This window comes from Channa argus, chromosome 7 (assembly GCF_033026475.1).
Source record: "Channa argus isolate prfri chromosome 7, Channa argus male v1.0, whole genome shotgun sequence".
Classification (NCBI taxonomy): Eukaryota; Metazoa; Chordata; class Actinopteri; order Anabantiformes; family Channidae; genus Channa; species Channa argus.
Genome location: NC_090203.1, coordinates 23603139 through 23622443, shown reverse-complemented (window position 1 = coordinate 23622443; position 19305 = coordinate 23603139). Strand labels below are relative to the sequence as shown.

The 19305-nt window shown below is 40.2% G+C and overlaps 1 protein-coding gene across 3 annotated transcripts in view; it reads left to right on the top strand.

The window, feature by feature from the left end:
- Positions 1 to 19305, top strand: part of cdk14 (cyclin dependent kinase 14) — a 178621-nt gene that overhangs the window by 30665 nt on the left and 128651 nt on the right. The window contains exon 1 of one of the 3 annotated variants that reach the window (XM_067510137.1): positions 14864 to 15051. The exons of 1 other annotated variant lie outside the window; for it this stretch is intronic. The gene's annotated coding sequence lies outside the window, so the exon portion shown is untranslated. Of the gene's footprint in view, positions 1 to 14863; positions 15052 to 19305 lie in introns of those variants that run through there. One more of the 3 variants, XM_067510138.1, reaches the window with a different exon arrangement.

Genomic DNA, 19305 nt, shown 5'->3' with positions numbered 1-19305 from the left:
AGAAAATACAGCGGGTAGAAAAGAATCACGACCCTTTGAAGTTTTTACAATTTTTGAACATTGAGTCACGGTTCATTTATTTTGGACTTTTGTGACAAAATACAACAGATACAAACTGAGCTTAATTAAAACTATAAAACTTAAAATAATTGATTGCAAAAGCTTCACCCCCTTCAAAATACTCACTTTAATCCTCACTGGCGCAAGGAATGTGTTTAAAGGATTGTAGGATAAATACACCTGGATCAGGGAAGTCCAATTAAATGTGAATCAGCGTCCAAAATCTACACCATGAAGACAAAAGAACCATGCAGTCAACTCTGTAAAAAAAGACTGTTGAAAAGCAGAAGTCCAAGGATAGATAGAGAACATTTGAAGTCACTACTTACAGTCCAGTAAAATCCATAATTAAGAAATGTAAGGATTATGGCACAAGTGTAAACCTGCCTAGAGCAGGCCGTCCTTTAAAGACAATACAAGGTTCTGTTAACTTCAGTTGTATTTATATAAAACACCAACACACCAACAGTTATCTTAGGGTACTTTATATAATAAAGACAAGATTTATTAAGAAAACAAATAAAATTCCTTAATTCCTTAATTCTTAAAAGTACATTTTTAATTTTTCAACTTGATTAGAAAAAGTAATTCTATTGGTTTTGATGCTTTCATACATAGGTAGAATTTGGGACCTTTGGAATAGTTTTAAGCCTTTTCTTGAATCAGCATGTTGCAGTCATCTTTAGCTTCAGTTCGAGTGTTGATTTCTCAGTCAAACGTAAACCTAGTTCTAACATTGAAGCTAAAAGATGGATAATCTATAGGTAACACATTGAAACATAATAAACACACAGACATGCTACTAAAGTAAATGAGTCATCTTGGCTATGGGCTCCTCTCCACCCTCGTGTGTTCAGCCACAGAAGGGGGTGTGGAGTGCTGTTCCTTTGGCAGCAGCATGATGTGGTGCACCCCTACACACACACACACACACACACACACACACACAGACAGGAAATGGAGAAAGGAGCATTCAAGGGTATCTATCAATATCTTCCTGCGGGTCACAAAAAAGGGCTAAAAAGAGAAAAGAAGGGCTCAGAGGTCAAACAAGAGGGAGCCCACGACATCTTGAGGTGATTTTCAAACACAGGATAACTATAACTATTGATCTGGCCCTGCAGTGGGACCAGTGTCACCTTGGTACATAAACTAAAGCTCTGAGTCCGTCTATGACAGACAGCTGTTTCTGACTGGAGATGATGTAAAACAATGCCAATTTTTCGATCCATTATAAAAGCTGTGCTGTTGGGAAGGTGACTCTGACTTAAAGAAGTGCTTTCACCACAGCGCTTAATGCCTCACATTGGTAAAAATGCAAGTTTATAAACCTTTTCAAAGTCAACAAGTCTCAAGCTTAAACAGCCACATTGGTTGCTTGTCTCCTACCTTCCTACCTTTTATTAAATGAAGCCCATACGGTGGCAGGGACATACTGGACCTCTGTTGTCTTGGTTACAATAATAAATGTGATTGAAACTATGCATCGGTCATCATTTGCTCAATATTGCTTAAGGTCAGGGTGAGATCATTGTTCGGATACAAATGACCACTCCGTTAGTTCAGAGTACATCTGCCATCATACAGTTACAACAAACCAACAGTTAAGGTTAGCGAAGGGTCACACTGTAGTTAAGCGATACAAATAACACTGCGAGTTTGACATTTGAAACCAGCAGCAGTCTCCTGTGTCAAAATCCTCAATGTGCTTCTGTGCTCTGTGCTCATTACTCATGACAGACCGGATCAGCATCTCCACTAAATTAGATATTTCATTCGCAGCTTAGAAAATGTGTGAGGGGGGGAGAATGTTGAAAATGTTAATTCACCATATGGCAGGAAGTAGTAAAAATATGATTTATAACAAGTCACAGAACCTGATTCTCCTAAAATAGACATTTTGATATATTTAAACTGAAACCACCAATAAAATGTCCTTTGTTGGGAACATAATTGCAATAAATAATTTTTACAGTATGGGCAAAGCTGCACTTTTGTCAGGCGCTAGGTAGCGGTGTAGTGGCTACAAGTCCACAGATCAGTTCAGGCAACTCTTAATTTATGTATTTTTTTACGGGCATTGAGGGTAAATAACCAACTCATTTTGGAGAGAAGGACATCATTAAACATGGTGGCAAATGTTTTATCCACAACACAATTGACAACCAGTTGCTCGACTGAATAAACAAGCTGTTCCCAGTTTAGACTATAGATCAGACCACGTATACTGTATCTGTCTGAAGATAACTTGAGTCTGAGAGTGTTATGGCTTAACCTGCAAGCAAACGTTTAAGTTTCAAACCAGAGCCAAACCTGACCCAGTTTCATATTCATTCATTTGATTGCCACCTGCCTTTATTAATAGATTAACTGATTGGTTACACCACTGATCAAGCCACTGATGTACTGAGTAAGTCTCTGCAGTTTTATCTCTTGGCCAGGAGGAGCAGTTAAGACAGACTGGGGAATCACTTCATTGTGACTTCTGGAGTCTTCTTCATGTCTTTCGACAAATACAGTTTTGAATCACTCACTACAAGTTAAACTTGAATTTAAAATAATGCGATTAAGGTGCGACAAAACCTAACCCATTTAATTACTGGCTATTGTTACATAAAGCATTGATATTTGAATTGAATTGAATTTTTTTGTTATGTGAATCTTCAAAATCCTCAATTTATTTATGTGAATCAATCTTGTGCATACATCATTCACCTCATAAAGGAGTGAGTTGAATGCAGAGGTCATATTTCATTTTAACATTCAACATGAAACGTATATTTACTCACTGGCCACTAATAAAGCTTCTATTGTTTAGGTATCTTCAAATAAAATATGGTGAGCTAAGACACATTTATCCTCACATTCATCCTGGACTTTTGTCCTAGAACTCGACTACATCTGCAGCCAACACCTGGTAAAATGAAAATGCAAATAATAATGTTATACTTGTTTTGTATTATTTGCAGGTTCACCACTGATTCCCAACAAATAATAATAATTATGGGCAATATATTAAATTAATTTGATTAATTTCAATTTTCGTTTTAGAAAGATGTGAAAAATGGCTAATTTAAAGAATCTGAGAACTCAGTTGTCACTCAGCAGCAGCACCAGCAGTTTTCTGGAATTATAATAATAATGTCAGGGGTCTCTGTTGTCTTGGAGATGCTGGCACGTGGGATGACTTGGCGAGTCAACGAGCTGAAGTAATGACAGTTGCAGCATGTGAGGACCACAAAATAGAACCAAAGAACCAAAGAAGCTAATCATGTTACGCTACCCCAGTGATACAGACATATCACACGTCCCAGTTCCGGCTCTGGTTCTCTGTCACTTGTCTTTGTGCATGTGTCATTACTGTGTAATGTGATGCTGCGCTGTTGCATTAAGGGACATGACACTTCAAATCAAGAAGAATCAAGAGATATGTTAGTAGCACTGCACAGCAATTAACATTAAATTGCAATTGATTCAAATTGTGAAGTGTCCAGAACACACAGAACATCGAGATTTGGCTTTTCGGCCATATATCGCCCAGCTCTAAAACACTGCTATGGTTTGAAGACAGAGGCTCCTTATGCACGAGCTGAGCTCACCATATGTTTTCTAACCAAATTTCCAGTTGTGATAACTGGAGAACATCTCAACATTCCTATGTGATGTTTAATATGGACATTCATTTTCTTGATGGAGTGTAGCTGTTAAGTTGCAGCATGGTCATTATTTAATGCTCTTAGAGGGTGTGTTTGGGAATGATACAATCTCTGATGTATTTCCTCTTGCTGACTCCCAAATACCAATGGTTGCAGAACCTTTTAGAAGACATCAGTGGATCTGATGAGAATCTGGTTGCTTGCTGGAAATGGGTCATAAAGATTTAGGTCCATGCATTTTTGGACACATGAGTGAATATTGTAGTCCTTAGTTCGTTTACTTCCTACACACTTCATCACATACTTTCAAAAGAAATTAAAAGGGCAGGAAAATGATAGAAACAGTTGTGTGAGGTGTAAGGAAAAGTGCTTGAGAGAGTCAGACCCAATTCAGCAGGTTGAATAGTCATTTGTAATGAAGAAACTGAAACCAACTGACCAGCAGGATTCAGGAGGAGGCTCAGCTCTGTATGACTTTACACTCTTTATGCATCGAATATCCACGGGTGAGACTACTCACCCTGGCAGTTGAGTCCTTACTATTGGCTGCTATATTTGCGTTGTGTTTGTGTCCCCGTTTAGGCCCAGATGATGGCGATGTACGGTGATGTAACCGTTGGCCTTCATCACTGCTAGTTCTTTGATGTCGGCTTGGTGTCTCTACCCTTAGAGGGGGGTTAACCAGACGCTGTGATATAATCAGACAAGCAGATTGTTGTTGATCTAGGAAGATACTGTAGCTATTGTATAGTTATAAGAAGAAGAAGAAGAAGAAAAATGCCATGTTTTATGTCAAACACCTCTTTAATTAGGACAGTAACATTACTACACTACCTATCAGCACCTTCATAGACTTCGAACTGGTGTATATAGAAAGTGAAGTAGGCCACAATTCTTCTACTTTTCCTGCTGTTCAGCAATTCATACTTATTTTAGGCATAATAAAAATGTAGCTCCAGTGGGCATTCATAAATATTGTTTCAAATGGCACTCGCAGGGCGAGGACCCATGTTGCCTACTACAGTTTATTCCTTGGTGGGTATATAAAGGCAGTGCTGTGGGGCAATAAAACTGCCAGCCTCTGTTAAGGCCAGTAAAAACCTGCGAAATATAAGGAAGCCAATGTTGATGGAGGGTCCCTGACAGATTGCTTTGTAGATTAATACATACACGTCTGAACCCTATCAGAAATCCTGAACTAAATATTGCTTTTTTTTTGTAATATGGCTGCGGGGGGGGGGGGGGGCTCAATGGGTAGAGCATCGGGTTGGGATGCAGAAGACCTCGGGTTGAAATGCCACCCCACCGAGTGCGGCGCCGCCCAGCCTCAAAGGGCCACCTTGTTGCTGGTCCCAAGGCCGGACAAAATGCGAGGGTTGCAGTAGGAAGGGCATCCGGCATAAAAACTCACGTCAAATCAACATGCGGAACATGTTCCGCTGTGGCGACCCCTGAAGGGAACTGATCTATTGTAATATTGCTGCATCAGTGTGTCCAAGGTCTTTAAGGACTCATTGTACTGCTGCATGCTGGTCAAGCCAAGCTCTAATTCTGACTACAGAAAACATAAGTCAATGTGTCGTCATTCACAGCACCGACAGTAGACGAAGACCAACCTGTCTCAGCCAGAGCTGCTTTTGCCATTTTGTTGCCAGCTGTATTCTCTCTTATTTAATTCCTAAAAGCTGCAAGCCTGTGGTAAATTTAATGTCAAGCCAAGGTCAATCCAGCTTTAGATGTCACACTTCTACAGCACCATACGCTTTGAGACTTTGGCAATTCGTGCAGGTTCACTACAGTAGAATGTAAGCGCTAATCTGAAGGCCTGGAGCAGCGTGCTTAGTGATGAATAGGGATTTATAGTACTTCTTTAAATTCTGCAGCTGCCATGTGCTCATGTTGTATCATCCTGCTCATTTACATTCTGATGCTCATCAGCAGCACAAAGCTGCTGTTTATCCCTCACAGCAAGCAGACTGCAGTCTGATGAGCTGTTTGACCACCACAATAAAGAAGTAATTTTGTGAAGGCTCATCCCTTCGGGGCCCAACTGTTGTTTTATGAATTAGTGCTAAATTAATTGAAACGCTGAGCTCGCGATACAAAATGTTTTCCAATAAGCGGTTTTATTTCTGATGCACTGTGATTGTAATTTGTCTGCTCTTGGATTGATCTGCGGGGCCCAGAGGTGGCAGACAATGTGGCGCGCGCTGCAGAATAACAATGACAGAGTGATGGAGGAGTATGGAGGCTCTGTTTCTTCTGGAGTGAAGCCACAGGCATTAGCAGGATCCTAAATCCTAATACAGTGCAGGCCGTGGGAGGGAAGGACGGCACACAGATGCGCTGTCCGAGTTGAAGGGGAATTTAGGCCAGGCAGGGGTGTGAATATCACCGAACATTTGTCTGCTTGCACAAGTAGACATAAACACACACACACACACACACACACACACACACACAGACACAGAAACCCATATAAACAGCTGGAGCGCCGAGAACAGCAGCTGGGTGCTTCATCCTCTCGAGGTCATTCAGTCGTCCGTCATGGGCAGCATTAGGTGGATATGGTGCTTCTGTGGCATTATTCGCTTTTGTCCTTGTCCATCCATTGGCACGTTTCTTCGACAGGTAGGCTTGTTGTCGTCTCTGGGCTTCTTCTGCTTTTTTTTTTTTTTTTGCTTTTTAAATAAGGTGGAATCAAAGTCAGCAGCCGGCCCACTCCTACACATTCTGTGGCTTTTACTTCACACTCTTTAGAATCTCACACAGAGTGTTTCAGTACTTAGTGTTACTGTGCCCGTGCCATGTGTACAGCCGATTACACCACGCGGGCAGCATGAAGTATGACTCAACTCCGAGTGTGAACACACTGGGCTCATTTTTATAGCCACATAAGGCAGATCCAAGCTCTCTGCTCTTACCTGGACTTTTACAACTCAGGTTTAACTACTGATGACATCAAGCTTCTCTCGCAGTCTGTTTCTGCTGATCCTGTTGGCTACACACAAAGCGGAAGAGCTGCAGGGAAGAGCTTCTCGTTCTAAGTGTGAACAGACAGCTGGTGTTCCTGCGACATGATCAGACTCCGTTTACTACTTCTTCTGATGTAGCTTCAAAACAGCCAAATAACTATTCTTCATACTCTTTCACATACTGTAGTTTTGTACATTATATTCTGTATTTATTTTAAATGCAACATAATTGAGCCCCATTCCGACAGGGGTTATCTAAAAATCTGAGGTTTGTATAAAAACACTATATTAATGTATTATAACATTTTATTATTTAAATAACTTACGATAATCATTCACACCTAAGTGAAACAGTCAAAGTTAGAGTAAATGTTGTGATGTTCTCAGAGCATTTTGTTTTGTTTTTTCTTGTATTGCAAGATTTATTGGTTAGTGTGAACTGTAGCTGGTGTCTGTACTCAACCAAAGATTGTTTGTGAGAGAAGGTACTTCAATCTAATAATTATACTGCTCTACAACCGGACATACAGAACAGCATATTTTAAATCTATTTCTTTATTCATATAAAAAAATCTATGCTTCAAAAGCTTGTTTTATTTAGGCTCTGGGTGAAATAGCTACTGTCAGATTAAGTAGTACACAGCTGTTATTGCAATGTTTCCATTACAGATAATTTTAAGATATCCCACAATTTGTCACTTTGAATAAAACGTAATGATCCAGTAGAATTATACTGGTAGTCGCATGAATGGCATCAGTTACTGCAATGCTAGATTTTGGTGCAAGCCCCAAAATGGTTTCTGCTGTCTCTTAGAATGGCCCCAAAATGGTGTCTGGCCTAGTTTTCATCCTAAAGAGTCAAATGTGGTGCATTACAACTGTTTGGTTGAGATTGGCCACAGAAATTAATGAGGTAGGTTGAGACAAAGAATGAACACGGTTATGTTTAGTAAAATGTAGTTTGGGTTAAGGCCACTGCTTCCTTAATGTTGCGCAATGTATGTAGCACAACATTTATTACATAATTATCACTGTCTGGAAAATCTTCTGCCTTGTTGAACCAAAGCAGAAGATGCTGTTATGCTGTTGATACAAACAACCTTTAGTATTTTACAGGAAGGCAGACCCACCACTAATGCTCAATTTCTGCACATTAGTACCCATTTTCAGGACTTTCACACGAATTGCATGAACACAGAACTTTGTACAGTACTACCCATAAATGGATGCTTCCTGATGCATGGAGCATAGACGAGGACCCAAATGCAGACTCAACAGGCAGCTTGGCGAGAAAAAGTTAATTACAGTGAATAATGATGACTAGACTTAAAAACAAGTAGCAAATTATACTCCCCCTCTGGCAGGGGACCCCTAGCATGGCTGCAGGACGAAGTCCCTTCCTCAAATAAGCAGCAGTGTACAACTATCCATCTGATTTTTGTTGTAACCAAATAGGCCTACTTTTCCTGTTCCGGCGTGTCAGAACCTTAGCTGTGGAAAAGGGCAGTATTTCTAGAAAAACTGCAAGTAGAAGAGTGTGAGAACCTGAACATGTCCACACATTTCTGTGAGCAGGTTGACTTTCTCACAATGAATAATGGTTGTACCATGGGAGGGTGTGTATATCTTAAGATTTTACTCCTGATTAGGAAATACCTGTGGGGATTGGTGATTATAGCAGGTATAATTTAAAAAAAGAAGTGTGGTTTGGTTGAAAACGAAAGGATAAACCTTGTGTTGCACGTGTTTTGGACCGCGGGGGGATTTGTTGCAGTAATATTTTGATATTGAAGTCATAGAAATGAATCAGTTATTTGAGGTCATGGCTGTGGATTTAGAGCCTATAATCAGGTGATTTAGGTGAATAAATCCTTTTTATAAGGGAGATATAGGTCTGTTTGCAGCTGAAGAGAAGGATTCTGCACAGCCATGACTTCAGTGTTCTGTCCTTTATTTTACTTTGTATGTCTCCATCCAGTGCATAATGTTCACACCAGCAGCCTTAATAAGAGTGTAAAGCAAAGGTTGTCACATCCAAGAGTTTTTGGCTGAATTGGCAGGAAGTGAGACATTTCTTTTCTAATAGTGATAGTTTGGCAGAATGTCCCAACAATTAGTTTTCTTTGATAACAAGGAGCTTTTTAATATTCAGGTGTAGGAAGAAATGTGGTCGGTGTATGATGACGTTTTAGGAAGGATGAGAACATGTTGGCTCTCGTGCACGTCAATCCAGAGTTGTGAAAAAAATAAAAATAAAAATTAGCTTACTTTTTTAAGACAGTAAGACTTTGACAGTCCAAAATGGTTTTTCAAAATCCAACAGTATCACAGATCACACAATCTGACATGTCTCAAACCTGTTGTTATACACTCTGACACTGAATCCCTTTATTAGCATCATCGCACACAGTATCACAGGTAATGAACTTGTGATCTTATCACGCAGTGTGGGATGCAGAGGAATAAAGTTATGTAAAAGGCCATGTAAAAACTCCATCTAATTCAAAATGAAAATACCTTAAAGGGCACCATTAAAATTGTTTTGGACTTTTTGGAACTTTTTTAAAATAATTTTAAAATAATGTCTTGTTTAATATGGACACCCATCATCACAGCAGTTAATTTAAAAAATACTGAAACTGAAAAATAGGCTACATTTTATTTTATTTTTTAATAAAAATGATTAATAAAAGGAAACAAAATTATCTTGAAAATGCATTCAGAGAAATAAACCTAAACAGTTCCATTGTACTGTATATAAAGAGCAGCTCTGTAACACGAGCAGACTGAGCTGGTCGAATTCAATAAAGATCAGATTGTGATCATCTATTGTAGAGCTGATTTATCTAAAATAATATTTCGAATGTACCGAACCTTATGATTAGGTGGAAAAGTTTGCATCCCCTATTTTCAAATGGCAAAAAGACTACGACAAAGATTTTTTTTATCAACATAATGCATAATGCACATTCAGTTATTATTTTTCTTTTATCACAAATAATCAAGGTTAATTTAAAATGTATTTACTTTATCAAGAGCGATGCAAACTTTTCCATTTGGATTATGTTACAATAACCTTTTTTATACATTCTGACCATTTTTGTTACTTCTGGTGAAAGAACATTCAAACTGAATGTGGATTAATGATGTGTTAGCTTTAAGTTAAGTTTGCATCAATGCTTTTTGAGCTTGAGATATGCACTTTTAAGGGGATGCAAACTTGACCCTAAACCCGACGTAATAACAACAAAGCACATTCTGCTATTAGAAATGTTCTGTTATGATCAGAAATGAAAAAATAAAAGTTATATCAAAATAATAATAATGACGTTAGTGTAAAGGTTTGCATCCTCCTTAAATATTAATTAAAAATGAACTTCAATTTCTGTTGAAGGAACATTTGTACTAGCTGGATGTGTAATGTATATCATGTTGATGAAAAAAAATTCTTTGTTTTACTCTTTTTGACATTTGAAAATAAGGGCTTGCAAACATTTTCGCCCAACTGTATTTGCAGTTGCATTCACAGCGATCAATCTTTTGTTTAACCTCAGATAATGACACGTCACTTTTTAATCAGATCTACTCCACACCTGAGCTCTGGGTTACCAAGCAAAAGGACCAAATTACTTTGATGGATAAATCGATAACGCTCTCCCACTGTGGCGACTGTTTAATGAGTCTTGAGATTTCAGTGGTTGGATACTGTGCAGTCTGTGGCCTGTCTACACTACAATTGTCTCCCACTTTGCCACTGAACCAGCTGAGGACACTGTACCATTACAGTCAGAAATGGATGTTGTGTAGACAAAGTTTTTTTAAATACACATATGCTGTTCCTAATTTCATATACACAGTAAAGATAACACTATCCGTCTGACAATGTAGAATGCTTAGCTCCCATTTTCATTCCCTGCTCATCACACATCTAGGCAGGCTGTTAGTCTCACTGCCCTGTCTCACCTCTTCCCCCTAATGGAACCCACAGTCACCTCAGTGGCCCATGTGTCGGTGTGTGTGTGTGTGTGTGTGATATTTATTTGCTTCAAAACTAGAGTTGGGAGGGTGTTTTGTGTGCCACACCAAATAATGAGTGACCTACAGACATTAGACACTACCCACCCCCCTCTACACGGTTCTGCAACATATTTGCACACATTCAAAGTGTTTTGTGTGTTTGTGTGTGTGTGTGTGTGTGTGTGTGTGTGTGTGTGTGTGTCTATACATTGGCTGTCTTAAATCCTGTTAAGATGCAAATCATCTTCCCTGCAGTTTTTATGGTTTTAACTGGCTCCTATCTGCTGCCGCTTGGAAATTGATTGCGGGTTAGATCCAATCTGAGCCATCTTATTGTGGATTTCACACCTTCCTGGCTCAAGACAACACAGTAGACATGGTGGGGTTCGTGTAGCAACAAGCCTGTCAGTCAAGGTCATCCATGACGGAGAGAAGGAAGAAACAATGAAATAGGAATCTGAACAAAGGAAAAGTCTCCTCTGTCGGGTGACTTGTGTTTTGAAGTGTGACCATGTGATATATTGAGATTCATTATTGTGTATTGTTTTGTGACACATTACTAATGCATCCTTTAACCTGATTATACCTGCATTCACTTTATTTTAACACTTATTGCTACGGTTCGTTTGAAGTATTTCTCTCGGGTATTCATACATTCAACTGTCTTCACCTAGTGGTTGTTAGCAGCAATGGCATGAGAAACAGAAAGCAAGCAATCACTTGTTTCCACTCCGCAGTGCTGCCGGACTGCAAAGGGTCTCTATTAAACATCCTCAATTAAACATGTTCATCTCTCCTTTCCTGTCCTACTTTCCTCACTTCCAACATATTGCTTTCTGATGTCAGACACGTGGTAGTGGGGAGGGAAAGCTAATGAGCCCGCCATGAAACAGGGATTACTTAGAGCAAGATGAGCAACATTGATATCAGTCTATATGTTTTACTACTTATAGTAGATAACTCTTATAAACAGTCCTGGTAAATGGTCAGATTCAAAGCAGTACATCTCACAAATGCACAAATAACTACTTTAAGAATTATTCGTTACATTGTTAATTCCATAAAACATTTATTCTGTGGATGAGTCACGTCATACTAGAGATAAAGCAGTATGAAAATTTAATATTGCAGTAGCCGGTACCTTATGTAACCATATGAAAGCCACATCAGAATCAGGTTTATTCACCAAGTATCAAGTACAAGGAATTCATTGTGTTGGAGTCTCAACAAGAAACACAACACAAACATAAATACCACACAGTAGCAAAAATACAGAACAGTAACAATACGCGGTAAATATATTATTTAGATTCTGTGTAGTGTGGGGGTGGAGTGTGTTGACATGATGAAAGTGTGAGGAGGCAGCGTGTAGATAAGTAGTGATGTGCATGGTCAGTGTAAATATACCAATAATTAGATGCTGTGCAGAGAAGCAGCGTATAACAGTTTTTTCTATGTCCTTGTTAAAGATGGCTATGGCCTAAGGAAAGAAGCTGTGAAGGTATCAGTTCATCTTGGTTCTGGCTGCTCTCACGCAGACTTCTTCTTTTGGCGGAGGGGGATAGAAAAGGGGTTCAATCAAATGTGCATAAACAGGACCATGAAAAGTAACTACACTGTGCATATTGTAGGTAAAACAGACATTTGACATTTTGCAGTACACTATTCAGTGGCAATTTTTTATTGTTGTTAAATGTATTATTTATTATTATTGTCATTTTCTCTTTCACACAGTCTAACGTTCTCTACAGTGGTACTAACTGTTACAGTCTTTTGCCAGTTAGAACATTTTTGCTGCTGATTTGAATGTATTCTTGGCCTGAAATGAACTAAATGTGTTTGTTTGGTGACTAAACTACGTGGTGTGTTATAGTGTGCGGGTGAATAGTGTCTGCAGACATGGTGCATCGCAGCAGAACAGCAAGTGGTGTTTTTACAAGAGTAGATAATACATTATTGAGAAGTTAGACAGAAAAACTATGACGTTTTCTCCTATTTAAGTTGAATTACTTCGTTTAATACAGTGGGTGGTGTGAAAAACTAAATATGTCCACACATTAGACTTAATGTACAGTAGGTATATGACACACAAAGTCACCAGTCAGCCGTCAGTGACCATCTAGTTTTTGTGCTGTGTCTATATATATATATATATATATACATTCTGTGTAAAATAAGGATCCACTATTCATTCAGACATCAGTGAAAAGCTAAATTTCAAACACACTTTGTATGATTCATGTTAGTACATAAATATGTATTCATTTGGTTGGGGGGTGGGGGTGGGGGTGGGGGGGGGGGTTAATAGGTTATTGATGTGGAACAGTATTAAAGCAAAAAATGGTATATTGGAAATTGAAACAGAGAGGCTATTATATGAGCAGTCTCACTGAGTCTATATAAAGATTTTTCATTTATTATATCGAATCTCAGAAGTGCAGTAATAGAATATCAATCTTATATGGTGCACTGTGAGGAATTCTGCAAAAGAGTTAGAGCAGTTAATTTAACAGTGAGGTTAATTTACTGTAAGTGTGAGCATATTCTGATCTGCTAGTGCCGCTTGTTCAAACCTGCTGTGAGAAACGCTGTGTGGAAAATCTCTGACGAAAACAGGTTCTACGAGCCTGTAAACTCATTCACTGTCATGTAAAGACACGGCTTTTTTTTTTTTTTTTTTTTTTTTTTTACTGGTTGTTCATCTGGTGTGATCTTCTCAACCTAACCCGTAGCTGTTTTGTACTCGTTTCCATGGTGACAGTGCATAGGTGACATGAGGCAGTTCTCATGTCTACAGATCACTGCTCTCACCAGCGCTACATATATACAGTTACTGCCCCTGCCCACCACCACCCCCCCCCCCATAAACAATGTAGACGCCGCGTCCAACATGCAGATGAATTCTTAATGTATAATAAGACAAATGAGGTGTCGAAGAAGTCTTCAACATGTGAATGAAATATGTTTACCCCTCAAGTGACACCGTGTAGCTATTTTGTCTTAGGGCCAGTGGTGCAAATGTTGTCATATTTTGCTTGAATAAATATAGGCACCATGTTAAAGTCCAACAACCAGTTCGCAACAAAAACAACATAAACTGTCTAAGTAAGGAGCTGGGCCTCCATGTGTCACCAGAACAGCTTCACTTCACGTTGGCATTGATTCTCTAAGTCCCTGGAACTGTACTGGAGGGATGGCGTCCCATTCATCCAAAACATATTCCCTCGTTTGATGTTTTAATGATGGTGGTAACACGTTGGTCCAAAATCCCTCATAGGTTTTCATGGCAAATAAAATCAAACAAAATACAATGTAACTTTTATACATTTTTCATAAACCTGCGTATCTTCATTGTGACATGTCACATGTGTTTATCTTCCTTAAGGCCAACAACACCAGGCTGACATTACAAACTAAACCCAATAAACCTTATGAAGTACTTCTAAATCTTTAAAGGTAAAGGTACCTTATTGTAATAGATACTTTGGTTTCAGTAAAGTACAAATTACAAGTACAAACACTTTCTTCTTTGGATGGAGGAGGCAGTGGAAGGTTTGCGTGGTCTTAACTTCTGGACTACTACACACTACTGCAGTATAATGTAACTTCAAGAGTAAAAATACTCAGTTTCTTTTATGGTTGCTTCAAACTCATGAGCAAGCTGTTAAGGGGGTGCTGCCATATTTAGAACAACACATTTTATAGCAATAATAAATGCTTTGGGATGGCCATAAATTCACCTGAGGTGTTGCAGTTCAGTGAGGAAGACAAAAAAAAAAAAAAGCTGGGTCCTGCACTGCACTGCACATCCTCACTTTGCTCACTTCAGGTTCACACTGTAGCATCAGCAGCTAGCTCCTGCTGCTGCTGCTGCTACAGACGCTGCTTTCTTCCTTAAACTCCTCTGGGCTGTACCATCTCAGCTGAGCGGGGTGGGGGGGGGTCCTCTAGGAGTTCAGGACGTCCTCGCAGGCAGACGTTTTCGCTTCCATCTGCTGCATCACACCCATCGCTACCCCCCTCTCCCCCCTGGCTGTACCTCCGGAGCCAAGAGCTCACAATCTCTCAGGGCTGTCGGCCAGAAACAACACAGCCTTCTAATACCCTCCGCCGCCTCAGATTTCACTCCCCCCTCTGCTCATAGTACAATCTCATCATTTCCAGCTTGCCAAAGGAGCGGAAGAGAGGGACAAGAGAGAGTGAGAAAGAGAGGGAGAGAGAGAGAGAGAGAGAGAGAGAGAGGGAGGGTGATGTTTTGAGCTGGTTTGCAGGGAGAGACATTGGCCTGAATGCGTTCTGTCTGCTCTTCAGAGGCACCCAGGTGAGCTGTTTTCTCCTGGAAGGTAAGAGGAAGACTGAGATTGGTGCTTATTTCTGTCCTGCATCCCTTGTCATTATCTGCTCCCAGCCTCCCTCCTCTTGCTTTGGAGACGTTGCTTCTGTTACCGTGAGTGTGTGTGTGCGAGTGTGTGGTTGAGCGTGAATAGTATTCCTCTAGACATACCACACACACACACACACACACACACACACAAACACACACACACACACGTAGAACTGAACTAGATGATTTGCAGATGTGCAGGCATATGTGCATTTACAGGAAAAATATATATTGTAGTCATGTGTGTGGTGTGTGTGTGTATGAGTATGTGGTTTTTTTTTTTTCCTTCTGGGGGGTGATGATCTCCCATGCTAGCATGACAGCTTGAAAGTGCATGGCCCACCTGAGTCTCAGTGCCTCTCACTGGGGAGGATGTGACGAGAGACTCTGTGGATAGGAAGGAAGTAGCGGGAAAAGGGAGAAGACTTGAGTGTGTGTGTGTGTGTGTGTGTGCGCGTTCAGCCTTATCTGCAGTTTCTGGAACAAAGTCTTAGTGTTGTCTTGTGTCTGAAACAATGTCAGCACTGCCAGCCACCATCCCCTCTGTGATAATAAGCTGCATTTCCACTGTGCTTGTGAAATGGGTGCTGATGTTTACTGCTCTAATGGACGGGATGCTCTGCTGCACCAGTTTTCTGCTCGCTCTACAATATGTCACCTACTCTGGACTCGTCTTTTCCGAACCCACCGGGATGGAATTTGCCACAGTGTGGGGATGACGAGGGAGAGAGACGGGAACAGGCCGTTCACCATGTTCGGTGGTATCTCGTGGACAAGTAGCGAGGCTTTCTGCGGGGCCATATGCAGCTCGTTGGGAAGATAACAGCTCAGGCTGTTAGGAAAAAGGATGAGAGAATACGGAAAGAGGGCTGAAACAGGAGGAGAGGAGTTAGGGTGTCATGTGCTTGAGACGAGAAGTGTTGTTAGGACACAGGGCCACATCTAGATTAGCGTCCTCGTAATGATAGGAGGAACAAAGGTGTTTTGTGGACGGAGCTTCAGATTCAATGGCTGCCTTCCTAAACGTGGAAACAATGTCGTGTTCCTCTGTGTTTAGACTGCATCTTTTTTCATTTCCTTCTCCTGACTTAGTGTGTCATCTTGCTTTGAGGTCTGTTGCTTCGCTACGACTACCCGCAATTTTCACTTCCACTGTAGCCTGGCGAGGCTCAGCAAGCATTTGTGTGGGACAGATGTCATTTCAAGTAGGTTGTACAATAGCTAAGTGACAGCTCTTAGCCTCAAGGATTCAACCATGCTTCAATGGAACTAGGTTGTACTACGGTTGTAAACAATGTTTATACCTCTTCCAAGTAGCGCAAGTGGAAGACGGGACAAAAGGTCGGCTGTCACAGCCTCCCCCTGGCTGCATTCCTGATCTCTCCCTGAAAACTTAGTCAGTTGAGTGCGTAGGCTTAACACGATAAATGTTGTTGCTCTCTGTTTGAATGGCAGTTAAGTGGCAGTCTACCTTCACCCGTCTGTGCACCTGGCCGGTCACTGTTTAAGGGCGAAGGATTCCTAAATTGTCAAGGAGGTTTCCTTTGACAATCCGATAAAGTCTTTGAAAAAAGTCAATTCAAACACCAGGGAGTTATGCAAGTCATTCACGAATCCGCTGATCACAGCATCTGTGGTTGATGTCGGACAACCTTTTGGGTTCAGATATTGAAGCATCCTTGGGCAAGACACTGGACTGTGGGTGTGTTTCTTTTAAAGCATCAATTCATACTTTCCTAATTGCTCATCCTTTGTTGGGTGGGGGCTAGAGCCAATATTTTTGACCCTTAAAATCCCAGTAACTACTAGAACCTCTCCATGAGCCTGGGAAACGTTTCTGAAATGGAAAGAAACACCCTTACCTGCAGTATTATATATGATAACAACATTATTTACCCATAGTTGACTGGTTGGTAGGTTTTCTATCTATGAAGCTCAGTCAGTTCCAGTGACTGTAGATGTTGTGAGCAAAAGGTTAACAGCATTTTGCATTTATCGTGTCTTTAATGGCGTGTGACCCTCTATGGCATGTTTTTGTGTTGACACTACTTATAATACATGTAAATCAATAAAGTCCAGAGCAGGACACAGAGTTTCAGTTGAAGACCTGCACACACAATGCTTTTATTCACATGCACCTCTTCAGGGATGGAGTCATTATTTATACCAAGTGGCCACAAAATGAAGGTGTTTGCTTGAGTAGCTCTCGTGTTAATCAGTCAGTGCTGAATGGCCAATTAGACCCGAAATCTACATCAAGTTTGTGCCATATTGTTATGCTGATTTTATGCGGATGCGTGCTCGCTCTAGTACGGTATGTAAAATGTACACGACTGTTTAATAAAGCATTATATTGCAAAATCATTTTTACCAAATTATAGTTTAATTATTAGTCATATTTGTGGCGTGGCTGTGAGGTGTGGACTGTCCACCAGTGTGTTGTGAAATATCTCAACAACCTGTTTGTTGAGCTTAATGAAGTTCTCCTTTCCTTTAGTGCCACGAATGAAATGTCTCAACACACTTACTGTAGATGGATTGAGGTCAAAAATGCCTGCTGAGTTTTTGCCACCACCTGCCACCATTTTCTGCAATATGTCAACTATTGACGAATGGTGATAAAGTTTGGTACAGACGTCCATGCTGCCCTCCAGATGAAGTTTTGAGCATTGTCCTCTGACTTCAATAAAATCCTCAGGTCAGGTCAAAATTTCAGTTCGGTCCAAACATCTTCGAACCAAATTAGCCTTTCTCCTAATGCCATCCATCCATTATCTGTACCTGCTTATCCCGTTTAGGGCTGTGGGGGGGGCTGGAGCCCATTCCAGCTGACACAGGGCAAGGGGTGGGTTTACACCCTGGCCAAGTCGCCAGTCTATCTCAGGGTCAACCCGGAGAGACATACACAGACAGACAACCATTCACACTCCCACTCCCACTCCCACTGGAAATCACCAATTAACAGTATATGTGTATATTGTATATTTACACAAAAGAGATCTTGATCTGAACAAGATTCCTGATTAAAAAAATCTTTCATCTGTTAACATGCTAATGTTCTAAATGTATAGGATAAACATAACTGCTAAGCCTCTTAACACTTTGATGTTGGCATTTTGGTCATTTACAAAGCTGCTGTCTCGTTGATGTGTTTTAATCTCTAGCATTGCATGACCTGAGCAGAACACGGTGGGCAGAGTTCACTGCTGGTTTAAGTTGCATATTGTAGCTTTAAACCCTAAAACATATTATCTGCAACATTTATTTATGTATAAAAATACAGTTATGACGTCATCAGTCTTACTTTAATTTAGGCTTTGCAAAATAATTGTTTTGTTAAAACCGTGTTGAAACACAGTGTGCAGTCATTTACTAAAAGGGACAATATAGCAAAAAGGCAAAATGAAATGTACAGTATATTGCAAATGTAAGATGCAGTGGTTTTTCACATGCTGAGACTAAAAGTCAGACTCTGCTGCTCTGATTCGGACTGTTACATTTGTAGCCTTTAATCTCCAGTGAGGCCACCAAGCTTACATAAAACTAAACTGGCCTGCAACTTGAATCTCTAACGTGTATAAATGTGTGTAAATATGAAATGAAATATGAACTGCATAATACAGCTGCAGGTGTTTCTAATGATTTATTATTTCCTAGCTAGCTAAGAAATTTCTTAGTGTGATGAATCATATGACAAATAATATCCGAATAACACGTATGATTATATTTGTTTGATTATATTATACTGTAAAAGACAAGCAGTTTTACTAGAATTGTGTCTTATTAGTAAGAAAAAACCTATTCTGAAAGACAAAAACCCCCACATCTACAGAATTAAGTAATGAGAACTTATTTTGATGCTTTTCCAGCTTAATAGTGTATCCAGAAGCTGTAATAAACCCTCAGAGCAGCACTTGTCTTGTGAGAGGCAGAAGGAGAAAATTGCCACCGGCACTTTTGCATTATAAAAAGTGAAAAGTTGTTCTGCAGTGAATTACTTTTTTTATTACACCGCTGCACTCCTGCCTCGGGTTTCCACAGCCTTATATGACGGTGTTGTTCAGAGATGAGCAAAGATAGAGGATGTCCAGGCTGGTAAGGAGACAAGTCTGTGGGGTGGAGAAGTTGAAAGAAAGTAGCTGGCCACATCAGAGCCATTCTCCTCGGTGACCGCATTCTCTCCTAAAGCCGGAACTGCTGGGAAGCCAGCCAA